This window comes from Pan paniscus, chromosome 10 (assembly GCF_029289425.2).
Source record: "Pan paniscus chromosome 10, NHGRI_mPanPan1-v2.0_pri, whole genome shotgun sequence".
Classification (NCBI taxonomy): domain Eukaryota; kingdom Metazoa; phylum Chordata; class Mammalia; order Primates; family Hominidae; genus Pan; species Pan paniscus.
Window position 1 is genome coordinate 126,430,426 of NC_073259.2, and position 12,155 is coordinate 126,442,580.

Genomic DNA, 12,155 nt, shown 5'->3' on the forward strand with positions numbered 1-12,155 from the left:
ATATTAGAGAGTATTATGTAATAAGAAAAAGTACAAATCAAGTACTTAGGGAATTCAAAGCAGAGAGTAGCAAGGAGGATAATCAGAGAAGGACTCATGAAAGATGGCATTAGAGGTAGTTCTGGAAAATGAGGAACAGAAGGCATACTACGTAAAAGAAATGGAACAAAATCCTGAATGGGGCACATCACTAAGCGCTTGGCTAGTAAGAAGACCAGTCTGGTCAAGGCAGTGTGTGTGTGTGTGTGTGTGTGTCAGACAGACAGACACACACAAACAGGCTGATAGGAGCCTAAAAACAGGTTTATAGCCCGGGCGCGGTGGCTCATGCCTGTAATCCCAACACTTTGGGAGGCTGAGGTGGGCGGATCACCTGAGTTTGGGAGTTTGAGACCAGCCTGACCAACACGGAGAAACCTTGTCTCTACTAAAAATACAAAATTAGCTGGGTGTGGTGACGCATGCCTGTAATCCCAGTTACGCCTGTAATCCCAGTTACTCGGGAGGCTGAGGCAGAATTGCTTGAACCCGGGAGGCAGAGGTTGCAGTGAGTGGAGATGGCGCCATTGCACTCCAGCCTGGGCAACAAGAGCAAAACTCCGTCTCAAAAAACAAACAAACAAACAAACAAATAAAACAGGTTTATAAATCTGTACTGAGTTTGGTAGGTCATGGGGAATTACTAAAGGTTTTGAACATGTGAGTGTCAAAATCAGAGCCGTACTTTAGGGAGAATAAAAGAGTAACAGTGTATCTAGGAAGAATGAAAACGAAAAGGAGACTGGAAAATTGTCACGGCTGTCCTTCCCTTGCGCCTTATTAAGGCCCTCATAAGATCCTTTGACCACTGAGAGGTATAAAGTGGAAGATGTTCTGAGTTGAAAAACCAGATCTAGGTCATAGCGGTCTGGTTTACCATGGTCTCTGTGACCTTTGGAAGTCATTTAACCTCTCTGAGTTTCAATTTCCCTATGTATGAATCTATTAATTATTCTTTTTGGAAAAAGTCAGGAGCCAGCTATGAGATTCAGCAAATGATTAGATACTAGGAGTAGAACACACACACAATATGAAATTGTTTCAAGTGATTAAAATAATAAAGAGGCCAGGCACAGTGGCTCATGCCTGTAATCCCAGCACTTCGAGAGGCCAAGGCAGGAGGATTGCTTTAGCCCAGAAGTTTGAGACCAGCCTGGCCAACACGGTGAAATCCCCCTACTAAAAATACAAAAATTAGCCAGGCATGGTGGCGGGTGCCTGTAATCGCAGCTACTCCAGAGGCTGAGGCAGGAGAATTGCTTGAATCTGGGAGGCGGATGCTGCAGTGAGCCAAGATCGCACCACTGCACTCCAGCCTGGGTGACAGAGCAAAACTCTATTTCAAAAACATAATAAACAGCTACCATTAAGCACTTCCTATGTGTCACTGTGCTTGGCACTTTAAAAAAATCACTTCACTTATTCCTTTCACAGATCCCAAGAGGTATGGATTCTTATTTTACAGTTGAGAGAACTGAGAGCTTTAATCAAGACTTCAGTAACTGCCCAGGGTCAGGCAGCAGACATAGTAAAGGGGCCAAAATAGGTGCCTAGATCTTTCCCAGTCTAAGGCCCTCTCTCCTTCCACTGTATCTTGCTGTTTTTTATGTAGCAGATGAATAATGCTAACATTTATTCTTACATTCCAAAGAAATCAGTATCTCTCTCTCTTTTTTAATTTTTTTATTTTTAGACAGGGTCTTGCTCTATCAGCCGGGCTGGAATGCAGTGGCATGATCATTGCTCATGCAACCTCCATCTCCCAGGTTCAAGTGATCCTCCCACTTTAGCCTCCTGAGGAGCTGGGATTAGAGGCGTGCAAAACCATGCCCAGCTAATTTTTGTATTTTTTGTAGAAATGGGCGGGGGCGGGGGCGGTGTTTCACTGTGTTGCCCAGCCTGGTCTTGAACTCCTGGGCTCAAGAAATCCTCCCTCCTCCCTCATTAGCCTCCCAAAGTGCTGGGATTACAGGTGTGCCCATTGTCTCTTTAGTACCTTTTAGATATATGTATTTTAAAAAGCACTCAATGAGGGTAAGAAACAAACTGTGGACATAAATATAATCTACTAGTTTGCTGATCATTCATTAATTCACTCAATTTCCATTTACTGAGCATCTTCATACTCTGTGCTTCATACTATACTTACCACGGAGGATGCAAAGATGAATAAAACCCATCTCTGTCCTCACAAGCTAGTAAATAACACGTGTTAACAGGAAACTGCTATAAAACAACAGAAGAGAATTTTGCCAAGAGATGATGGAGGCATATTACTATAAATTTAAATCTCTGCTATTAAATCTTGACCTAGGTCATTTAAAAACTGTATGTATACGGTTTGAAAGTATTTGTGTATTTACACATACACACCCTGAAACTAAAAGCTAATGTTCAGAACAGAATAGAAAATTGGCCATGGGTTGGGCACAGTGGCTCACACCTGTAATCCCAGCACTTTGGGAGGCTGAAGCAGGCGATCACCTGAGGTCAGGAGTTCGAGACCAGCCTAGTCAATATGGCGAAACCCCGTCTCTACTAAAAATACAAAAATTAGCCGGGCGTGGTGGTTGGCGCCTGTAATCCCAGCTACTCTGGAGGCTGAGGCAGGAGAATTGCTTGAACCTAGGAAGTGGAGGTTACAGTTAGCCAAGATGGCACCACTGCACTCCAGCCTGAGTGAAAGAGCGAGACTCAATCTCAAAAAATAAATAAATAAAAAATAAAAAATAAAGAAAATTGGCTATGAACTATGATTCTGTTTAGTGTGTCTGCTGCCAAGACTAATTAAGTTATTAATGTATTTAAGAAAGCATTCTGTCTTGATTAGTGCCATCTATTGTAATGGGTAAATAAAACACATTTGAATTGTCATAGCCTTGATTGCCATGGACATAAGCCAATATCATTAGAAAGTGAAACACATAAAATTAAATATATACTGCACAGAGTCCCTGTTTGAGTGGAAATAAAAGGTTCTCTTATTGACACTCAAAAAGTAAAATTGATCCCTTCAATAAGTACTTTGATAACTGACTACAATATTAATATAAAGTATATAATGTGAGGTTGATTTCACTACCCATCATTTCACTGAGGCCAGAGGTGAAGTGAAAGGGCCCAGAACACTAGACTCCAGCATGTAAATTCCTACTGCTAGGAGTTAAAGTCACGTGGACCACACCTCTTTGTTTAATGGAACTAGGTTTTTCTAGGTATAAAATGTTTACTCCAGGCCAGGCATGGTGGCTCACGCTTGTAGTCCCAGCACTCTGGGAGGCTGAGGTGGGCGGATCACTTGAGGCCAGCAGTTCAAGACCAGCCTCACCAACATGGTGAAACCCCGTCTCTACTAAAATTACCAAAATTAGCTGGGTGACGTGGTGGGTGCCTGTAATTCCAGCTATGAGAGAGGTGGAGGTTGCAGTAAGCCGAGATGGCGCCACTGAAGTCTAGCCTGGGCGACAGAGTGAGGCTGTCTCGAAAACAACAAAAAAAATGTTTATTCCAGGCCATCTTCCTTTTCTCACACACTCTAGGGATTAAAAATGTTTATTTGTGAGACAGCTGACAAATGGTTAGGAGACTAATCTCTGATAACAAATAAAGAAATTGGCCCCTAAGTCATTCTGTTGCCAGGGAATTAGCCCTTTAACTTGCAAAGTAGAAATAACTTAGAAAGATTTTAAATATAATTCAATATCCCTAACAAATCTCAATTCAGACAGGAAAAAAATATATTAAGTTGATTTATAAAGCAGGTAACTTTAATAACGCATGTCTGGAACAAAATTTATCAATTTAATTCTATCAGTTATTACTTAAATTTGAAATAGTTTTTTTTTTTGTTTGTTTGTTTGTTTTTTTAAATTTGGTGCTTGTAGCTTGGAAATGAGGGAGATCACATTTTGGCCCATAAATTCAACATAACTAATCTATAATTATAGGTGTATAGATAAATATCACTTATGTTTCTTTTACTTAGCTGAGCCTAAGAGACAGTAAAAAAAACTTTTAATATAGCTTACAAATAATAAAGCAACCAATTAAATGGGTGATAAAGCTAAATTGTCACAAATTAAATTCCCTATGCTGATATGCAATCTTATAATATCCTACAACTTAAAACTATGAATTCAAAAACTATACATTACTGAAAAGTCGTCTTTTTTCGGAGAGTCACAAAATCCTCCCTCCCTCTCTCCCTTCTGTTTTTTTTTTGGCGGGGGGTGGGGAGAGCGAGGGAAGAAATGAAAACTAGGGAAAAAATTATTTTAAAAAAAGGGGCACTTAATTAAGACTCTATTTTTTAAAAAAGTACCAACAGTTTTCATCTATTCCCCTATGCTACTGATATCAACAAATATGAATACTGGCCGGCAATGAAAATGTTTATTCAGGTTGGCTTAAACATTACACCAAATTAGATATCAAGGTAGTCTCTAAGATTACAATAGTTTGCCTGTATACGACTCCAGTAGTATAGAAAGTGTAAAATGTGTTATTGTATATACTGGGAAGTATTTGCATCCTGCTAAACAAAGACTGAAAACAGTTTGAGAACCAACAAGACCTTGCAATGTGTGGTTGCTGTAAGCCTTCATACGGAACTGTAAGGCTCCATCTTAACGTCTTTTGGTTATTATTATTATTTTTTGAGACGGAGTCTCGCTCTGTCGCCCAGGCTGGAGTGCGACGGCGCTATTTCGGATCACTGCAAGCTCCGCCTCCCGGATTCGAGCGATTCTCCTGCCTCAGCCTCCCGGGTAGCTGGAATTACAGGCGCCTGCCACCACGCCCCGGCTAATGTTTGTATTTTTAGTAGAGACGGGTTTTCACCACGTTGGTTAGGCTGGTCTCGAATTCCTGACTTCAGGTGATTCACCCGCCTTGGCCTCCCAAAGTGCTGGGATTACAGGCGTGAGCCACCGCGCCCGGCCTGGTTATTTTTTTAACAGAAAATAGGCCGGGCTTGGTGGCTCACGCCTGTAATCCCAGCACTTAGAGAAGCTGAGGTGGGTGGATCATTTGAGGTCAGGGGTTCTAGATCAGCCTAGCCACCATGGTGAAAAACCGCTTCTAATAAAAATACAAACATTAGCCGGGGTGTGGTGGCGCACGCCTGTAATCCCAGCTACCCGGGAGGCTGAGGCAGGAGAATCGCTGGAACCAGGGAGGCGGAGGTTGCAGTGAGCCGAAATCGTGCCCCTGCACTCCAGCCTGGGCGACAGAGCGAGACTCTGTCTCAAACAAAAAAAATAAAAATAAAAGTAAAATGAAAAAAAAAGAAAATAAAAAGTTTAAATAAACAAAAGGGCCGAGGATAGTGGGTTTATGCCTGTAATCCCAGCACTTTGGCAGGTGGAGGCGGATGGATCACTTGAGCTCAGGAGATTGAGACCAGCCTGGGCAATGTTGTGAAACCCCATCTCTACTAAAAATGGAAGAAAAAAAAAAAAAGAAGAAGAAGAAAAAGCCAGGCGTGATGGTATTTGCCTGTGGTCCCAGCTACTCAGGAGGCTGAGGCAAGAGGATCGCTTGATCTTGGGAGGCAGAGGCTGCAGTGAGAGAATATCCCGCCACTGCACTCCAACCTGGGTGACAGAGCTACATACACCCTGTCTCAAATAAATTAAATAAATAAATAAGCAAGTCAAGGTACAATGATTTCATATATTTATAGCTTCTCGTAGTATAGTTTTAGTTTTTTGAAACAAATGAAAAAAATTTTCACAGAATCCCTAGTCTCCTAACCCCCCAGGGAATGAAGTTATTATAGGCCTTTACTATCACTACAAATTCTACTGCAAAGAATCTCTCTTTAACGTCTCTGGATCAATACCATAATATAATGTGGTTGAAATGACTGCTTTAGTAATCACTTAGGGGAGTATCAGAGCACTTTCTTTTCTTACAAGGAAATAAATTTAATGTTTTGTCTTAAGAAACGACCATTTGTACCAGTCAGAAATGAGCTAACAAATATGGTGAAAGCATATCTGCTCAAATATTTCTATTACTTTGTAGAATTATTGATATTGAGATTCTCAATCCTTCCACAGGCCATTTCATACATTATATGCATTGCAAAATGAATATATGCCTGTTCTAAATACCCTTTTGAGTTAACTGACCTTATTTTTACTTGAATTCGATCTAGCATTCTGGAAAAATAAATTTAATGTAAAAAAATACACTCAATACATCTTAAATATAGTGTCTTATATTTTAAATCTGTATTTGCTGTTGTTGTTTCTCTCATCTGTATAATTTCTATGTCTCAGGAGAGGACTTCTAGTTAGCGGAATTTTTTTTCTTTTTGAGACGGAGTCTTGCTCTGTCGCCAGGCTGGAGTGCAGTGGCGCGATCTTGGCTCACTGCAACCTCTGACTCCTGGGTTCAAGCGATTCCTCTGCCTCAGCCTCCTGAGTAGCTGGCCCTACAGGCACACACCACCACGGCCATCTAATTTTTTGTATTCTAGTAGAGACGGGGTTTCATCATGTTGGCCAGGATGGTCTCCATCTCCTGACCTTGTGATCCGCCTGCCTCGGCCTCCCAAAGTGCTAGGATTACAGGTGTGAGCCACCGCGCCTGGCCATGTTAGTGTAATTTTCATAACCACATCAAGCTGCACACTCTCTGAAGCCATAGAAGAACTGCTCTGTATCAGGTAATGTCAAATAAAATCCCTAAACAGTGCTTCTCCTCTACTTGTTATTACCCTGATAAAAATAACTTCAGTAATTTTTGTCTTGGATTTACATAGCAGTTATATGTAAGGCATCTACATTATATATTTAGGAAATAATACAACATCCCTTTATTCCTCTTAGTTGAAACTGCCTATATTGAACACTGGCAAAAGACTTCTAATAAAACACATTCTAAACCTGAAACAAAGGCGATATCTAAATAACCGACATTACATAGTAATTACATTCCTCACTATTTTCCTAAAACCATCATTTTCGATGTCTGCTTCTATAAAAAAAGAAACCAGTCCAAGAGGTGAGGAGATACAACCTATAAACATTGAAAAGGAGGTTTTAAAAATTCAAATGCAAAACTGCTGGGTACAACCATAACAAAGCATGTGCATTCGAGTTTGAAAAGTAGGTAGGGCAGTATTAACATATCCTAAGTACTGTGAACGACTAGCCTCATCATTAGTTTAATTTTCACATCCCTCAGAGTAGGAGGCTGTCCCCCAACTCCCACCCCCTATTGCTTCCCACTATTTGTTTCAACCTTTTAATAGACACACTTGCCTCCCACCAGGACACACAGTGTCTGGTTTAAATAGGTTTATCTCTCTCCTTAGCTTGTCCTGGAATTACGCCTAAAGCTCAATCCTGGCAGCTTTTAGGATAAGAAATCTAATTGGAAAGAGCTCTTAGTTATGCGACTCCAAAACCTCTTTTGAAAATTTAGTTTGACCTTCCAACTATCTCCAACAGATCAAAGTTAAACAGTCCAGATTCCAAACCTAGTATAGTTCCTTTAAATGTGCATTGTAAACATTGATACTGATATGCTGCCAAATCTAAAAAAGTTTCTTAGCTCCTTGAGCTAAAATGAAAAACCAGTAGTCCAGGAAAACACAAGGGTCTATCAAAGAAATATTCTTATTATCTAAAACACGGATCTCCAAAAGGATCCCTGTCCCTTTCAACTTCTTGTGGAGGGGGAAGTGGGGGAGGTTTGAAGAAGCCCCTTCCAACTTTTCACCTGACCTTTTCATTAAGATCAGGAAGCCCCTCGCTTTCAAGACATCCACATCAGACTCTAAGGAACGAATGCGAAGCCAGCGGGCCAGTGAGAAGAGGTCAGGCCGCGCAGGTCTCTTGATCATTCCAAGATCTTTGTCCTGCAGCCAGCCCCACCAGCCCCTCCAGCTCCTCCAGCCCATGCGTTTCACTTCGGAGATGTTTCATTACATAATCCGGCTCCGGAGTCCCCCCGGAGTCCTGGGGGCTCACACTCCACCCTCAGGGAGGTCGCTGATGCCAGACCCTGGGAGCACCTCCCCGCTCCACTCGTCTGCGCTGCAGCCGGTTCCTATTTGCCCGACGCCGCGACTGCGACCCAGGCTCCCCGCCGCAGCCGTTCTTGGGGGGGCTCCCGCAACTCAGCGGGCGCGACCCCCCGCCCGCTCCCTCGCTGCTCACGCCGGGCCCCCGCTATGTGACTGGGGGCTCGACCCGCACCCATGGAGCACCGCTCCTCCCTCAGGGTCCGCGCCTGCACCCGACGCTCAAAGCCCCTCTCGGAGTCCCACGCTCGCATGCGCTGTCCCGAGCCCTCTGGGGGTCCCCTCCTCTCACCCCGCTGTCCTGGCCCCTCTCGGGGTCACCCTGCTCCCACCCGCTGTCCCGGCCTCTCTCTAGGTGTCCTGCTCTCAGCTCCGCTGTCTCAGCCCAGCCCCCTTCCGGGACCCCTCCTCTTCTCCCACTGTCTTGGCCCTTCCTGGGGTCTTCTCACACTCTGTTCTAAGCCCTCTGGGGATCCCCTGTCTTCACATCCCCTGACCGGTCCCCTCTCTTTACTCTGTCCTGGATCCTCTCTGGGTCCCCTCCCCTCACCTCGGGGTCTCCTCTCCCCGGGTGCTGTCCCAGCCCCTCTCGGGGTCCCCATCTCTCAGACTCTGAGTGCCGGCCCCTCTCGGGGACCCTTCCCCTCTCCCCGCTGTCCCTGATCTTTTCTGGGACCTGGTCCTTCAGGGGACCCCCTCCCCTCATCCCCCTATCCTAGTGCCTCATGAGGCACCCACCCCTCACCCCACTACCCCAGCCCCTCTCCGGGTCCCTTCCTCTCACGCGCACTGTCCCGGCCCCTCTTGGAGACCCCTCCCCTCAGACTTTCAGTCTTGGACCCTCTCGGAGTCCTCTCCACTCAGAGCCACTGCCTCGGTCCCTCTCGGAGTCCCCTCTCCTCACCCGCTGTCCCGGTCCCTCCCGGGGTCTCCTCTCCACAGTCTGCACTGTCGAGCCCGCTCCTGCAACTCCCCTCACTCTGCCTGGGGTCCCGCCGCCTCGGCTCCCACTGTCATGCCCCGCGCCCCGGTGCTCTCACCTCAGACCTGCTGTCACCACCCCCGGGCCCGGCGCCGCCGCCGCCGCTTCCTCTCCCACACTTGTTCCTGAGTCGCTCTCCTGTGGCTTGTTCCCCGGCGGATCCTTGGGTCCGGTCGCTGAGTGCCGGATCCGGCTGTGCGCAGCCTCTGCTCGCGGTCTCGGCGTTGCGTCCCACTCTCCACGCAGGACCCCGCCGCCCGGCGCCACAAGGACCCTCCCGCGGCCGCCGCCGCTGCTGCTGTCCGAGGTGCGGCTCCTGCCAGGGGTGGCCAATCGCACCGGACTGCGCCGAGCACGCCCCGCCCCACCGTCTCAGTCGGCCCGCCCCCTGCCCCGGACCACGCCCCAAGCTCGGCTCCAATAGGCTCTCTACTGACCTTCCCTGATCGCGGGGCACAGGGCCGGGGCCGTATATAGGTATTTGATTGATGGAGCCTGGGAAGCCGAGCGGTCGATGGAACCCGAGGATTGGCGGAGTTGTCGATGGGCGGGACAGGGCAGGGCGGGGTCTCCTCAGACGCGGAAGACCTTGCAACTTTAGTAACCTACGGGCCCGCCTGGGGTGCGGTCAGTTTTGTTTGTGCTGCTCTCCGGTCAAAGTTCATGGCGCTTCTCCCCACGCCTTTACTTTTCTTGGGAGATTCCCAGGGACCACCATGTTAGAGCCTTTGGGGAGGACCCCAGTCTCTCGCTAGACCTTGCACAGCTTTCTTAGTAATTCTGCCATGAACTAATATAGCATTTATTTGCCCAGGATTTGTAAAAATTTCCTGGATTTAAACCATTTCTTTTTAAAATCTCTTGCAAGGGAGTTGCTTCTCCTTGAATTGAGTTCAGCAGCCGTCAGTTTGATACCGTTGGGGGAAAAAAAATCTATATACAGTACTAGGTGCATACTTTGCCCAACTAAGCGTTCAATGCGGGGCACATTTTGATAGGTGCAAGGGCAAAGCTTTAGAAATTTTCAGTTTGTAAGTTTTTATGACAGTAGGAAGACTGTGGTAGGGGAACCTACCTACCTTGTTAGCGTAACAAGGTTTCAGCAAACCTATTCAATATAACCTTTTTCCAGGGCCACAGGTTTTAATGATTCTATGTGAACGTGTGGCCAAAGGATAACGAGCTTTGACCCAAGTTTAACATGTGATAATCAGAGACTCCTCTTGATCCACGCTAAAGGATAGTGCCTGCCAGGGGTGAAAGTGCATCCTGCTACTAAGACCCATTTGTGTTATTTTTGAGAAACTGGATATGCTGATCAAATCAACACCGGAAACAAAACTGCTTTCCTTACTCTTAACCCCAAAAGTAAGTTTATGGACTTTAGAATTTAGCATTTTATGAAGAAATTGTTTCGTTTCAGGAACACATTTTGATCCTAAGTTTTGTCAGATGTATACAGGCCTTAGTTCTCAGAGAACCCTCGATTGTTAACTTTTTAACTCCAGCTGACAAAATGTGTTTGTGTTCTAAACAGTATACATGTTTCTTCTAGTGTTTTAAGAATCATACGCCATTCATCACCTGAGGTCAAGGGTTCCAGACCTGCCTGGCCAACATGGTGAAATCCCGTCTGTACGAAAAATACAAAAATTAGCCGGGCATGGTGGCACCCACCTGTAATCCCAGCTACTCGAAAGGCTGAGGCAGGAGAATCGCTTGAACCCGGAGGCGGAGGTTGCAGTGAGTCGAGATCGCATCACTTCACTCCAGTCTGGGTGAAAGAGCAAAACTCTGTCTCAAAAAAAGAAAAAAAGAAAAAGAAAAAAAAAGAATCACACTCCATTCCAATAGTGATGTGCCCCTTTAAAGTTTCAGTTTGGGTGTTAGGGTAGGCAGAGAAGGCCTGGAAGCAAAGAAGTTGTGGAAATGGGGCTGGCAGGGCTTCGTTTCAAGTCAAGTCGAGTTCCTGAGCGGTGTGGCTGAGTACCGTTTTGAGAAGGGATACAGAAAAAGATTTCAAGGTGGTAAAACTTGGTTTTGAGGGAACTTGATTTTTACAGGAGTATAGCGACTGTCCAAAATCATATTAAATAAATCTAAAGGTTGGGTAAGACTAAAGCCATAAGAGAATTTTTTTGAGTAGGTCCACCTTCACTAAAGAGCATTTTTTAGTTCTGCAGCTGGCAATCTGGACAGAAAAAAATGGGGTAAGTTTTCATAACCCAAGTGCTCAGTTGTGTCTATTCATTACATATAAAAAAGAAATGCATGACCATTAACAGATGCTGTTTGCAGTCAAGAAGATAGCAGTAAAACATAAGCAGGATAAAAATCTCAGCGTCTTGAAAGGAAACCATTTAGCAACGAAATAAACTTAAAAATTAATTGTATCAATGAACTCTTGATTTCTAAAATCTTTGCTTTTTCTGCACTATGATTACTGCTACTGACAGGAACGCAAGTTACTCAATATAGTTGATTGCAAGTAATTTAGATGTTCTCCAACAGCACAAAGAAAGAAAATGACTTCATCTTTTGGACAAGAGACAGTTCTGAAATCCTAGTTTAAATATAGATGGCAGACCTACGGTGCGATCTGAGAATGATTCTTATTTAGAAGGGGCTTCAGAAGATCTCGGAACTCCTGGAAAGACATCTTAGCATTCCATTCTGGAAATTCTTTAGTTTTGTTGGGAGAAAAAGTCACTTACAAATAGAGCCAAGATTTTAATTAAAACAAGGTAGTAAATAAATGTCAAAATAAGTGGGATGAGAATAACGTTTCATTTTTAGAAGAGTCCATAGGGAACAATTCAGAGATAAATTTAATCACAAAAGGTCTGAGAATGGGAATATTCGGTTCCACCCTGGTTTTCACATCTGTTCATTTTCACTACTGGTTGCGTTTCCTACGGAGACTCGGGTGGAACATAAAAGTGGGGCTACTTTGGACAAACCATTAAAAACCTTACCCTTTTTTCTCGCTACACACAACTAGACCACATTGCTCTTAGCTAAAGGGACACCTTAAATCTATTCGTTCAGCAAAACTTATAACACTGTGTTCCTTTTCTACTCAGAGGGAATCGCACAAAT

At 44.7% G+C, this 12,155-nt stretch overlaps 1 protein-coding gene across 4 annotated transcripts in view; it reads right to left on the reverse strand.

Moving 5' to 3' along the window:
* Positions 1–9,383, reverse strand: part of TAOK3 (TAO kinase 3) — a 223,663-nt gene extending 214,280 nt beyond the window's left edge. For 2 of the 4 annotated variants that reach the window (XM_003832408.4, XM_008957798.4), the window contains exon 1: positions 9,115–9,383. The gene's annotated coding sequence lies outside the window, so the exon portion shown is untranslated. The remainder of the gene's footprint in view (positions 1–9,114) is intronic. The other 2 variants (XM_057299542.2, XM_063593708.1) reach the window with 1 other exon arrangement.
* Positions 9,384–12,155: the final 2,772 nt, after the last annotated feature.